Below are 2,074 nucleotides of genomic sequence, written 5' to 3' on the forward strand. Positions count from 1 at the left end.
ACCGGCGAAGTTCCAGCGATTAAAAAATCGCTGGCATATATGTACGCCAGCGATTTGTTGTGTTTTGCTAGCGATTATGTATCGCTGGCAAAATTGTTGAACCTTGTAGTGACTATATGAATATGTTATAGGGAGTCAATTAACAAGATACATACATCTGTAGAGAGAGATGGATATTTAATTTGTAAATAAGGTGCATACCGTGTGTATCCCAAGTAAATGATGTTCGAAACATTTTTTCGATAAGTAAAAGATTTTATTTGAAGAATAGGTATAGTCCAAGTACAAAGAAAATATGTAAGAGGAAGAAATAGATACAACTTAAATTCCAATCGAATCGGATGAACCTCCTGTCAACCTTGCTGCATACTGCAATCAAGGAAATTTCATTTGAGAGCAAAAAAGGCCAAGAGAGTTGAGCAAAATATTTTCATAATCGGATTTTTTTGTACATATATAAGTAAAACTAGTAATTTGGTTTTTACAATGAAATGATAGAGAAATACCTCGGAAGGGACACGCAACCGCTCAAGAAGCTTATCAAGTTCCGCAAATGGGCCAGAGTATGTTTAACTAGTCTTATGGATATTCCGCAAACAGCAGTCGTCTTCTACCTTGCGATGATGACAATTTCCGGCGCTAACAACAGCGGCAATCACCACAGAAATTACATGAGGCCATAAAACATCACAAACACCAAATATCATAAAAAAAGATAAAAAAATGTGTTGGCTTTTTAGACGTGGAGCTGTGCCCGTTATCCTTCTTCCACCGTCGAGAACGGAAAGTTTTCTTTGTTCCGTGAGACGCTCGTTGACGTTCTCTCTGAAGCGAGACCTGACTCGAGAGCCAGGTCTGACCCAGTCTCGGCTTGGAATATTGGCGGGTCAGCATGGTAAGTATGTTTAACTAGTCTTGGATTAGAGCAGGGACAGCCACTTACGGATATTCTGCAAGCAGTCGTCTTCTACCTTGCGATGCTCCCGATCACAATTTCTGGCGCTAACAACGGCGGCAATCACCACAGAAATCACATGAGGTCATAAAACATCACAAACACCAAATATCATAAAGAAAGATCCGTTCTTTTTCATTAAACTTATTGCAGAAACACCATCAACATCAAGAATGAGAAAAATACGTTGGAAAATTGAGGAAGCTTTTCTGAGAAAGCGCTGATACCTTGTCAACCCACAAAAAAATAAAAAATGTGTTGGGTTCATAGACGTGCAGCTGTGCCCGTTATCCTTCTTCCACCGTCGAGAACGGAAATTCCGTGAGACGCTCGTTGACGTTCTCTCTGAAGCGAGACCTGACTCTAGAGCCAGATCTGACTCAGTCTCGGCTTGGAATATTGGCGGGTCAGCATGGCAAGTATGTTTAACTAGTCTTGGATTAGAGCAGGGACAGCCTCTTACGGATATTCGGCAAACAGCAGTCGTCTTCTACCTTGCGATGATCACAATTTCCGGCGCTAACAACGGCGGCAATCACCACAGAAATCACATGAGGCCATAAAACATCACAAACACCAAATATCATAAAAAAAGATCCGTTCTTTTTCATTAAACTTGCAGAAACACCATCAACATCAAGAATGAGAAAAATACGTTGCAAAATTGCGGAAGCTTTTCTTAGAAAAGCGCTGATACCATGTCAACCCACAAAAAAATAAAATGTGTTGGGTTCATAGACGTGCAGCTGTGCCCGTTATCCTTCTTCCACCGTCGAGAACGGAAATTCCGTGAGACGCTCGTTGACGTTCTCTCTGAAGCGAGACCTGACTCTAGAGCCAGATCTGACTCAGTCTCGGCTTGGAATATTGGCGGGTCAGCTGTTAATGTTATCCCAACGCCTCTGTACACACGCTCTAATCGGGAAATACCAATGACGGCTGAAACCATATATAAAAGTTTAAAACCGTTCCCTATGTTTTGTTTAGGCGGTGTGGGACAAAGTCATGGCCAGCTCAATGGGTAGGCAACAAAACTTTTAGTAGGCCCACGGTGAAAAAAATTATAGAAAAAAAATAGGTTAGTATAAAGAGAATTGCTGGGAACAATCGGAAGCCGCA

At 41.5% G+C, this 2,074-nt stretch overlaps 1 long non-coding RNA gene across 1 annotated transcript; it reads right to left on the reverse strand.

Annotated features, from left to right (window-relative positions):
• Positions 1 to 288: 288 nt before the first annotated feature.
• LOC118348782 lies at positions 289 to 1,848 on the reverse strand. Its single transcript, XR_004801778.1, has 4 exons — positions 1,183 to 1,848; positions 944 to 1,002; positions 507 to 639; positions 289 to 369 (listed from the first exon to the last, which is right to left on the reverse strand). It is a non-coding gene; the product is annotated as an uncharacterized LOC118348782 (long non-coding RNA).
• Positions 1,849 to 2,074: the final 226 nt, after the last annotated feature.

This window comes from Juglans regia, chromosome 6 (genome assembly GCF_001411555.2).
Source record: "Juglans regia cultivar Chandler chromosome 6, Walnut 2.0, whole genome shotgun sequence".
NCBI lineage: Eukaryota > Viridiplantae > Streptophyta > Magnoliopsida > Fagales > Juglandaceae > Juglans > Juglans regia.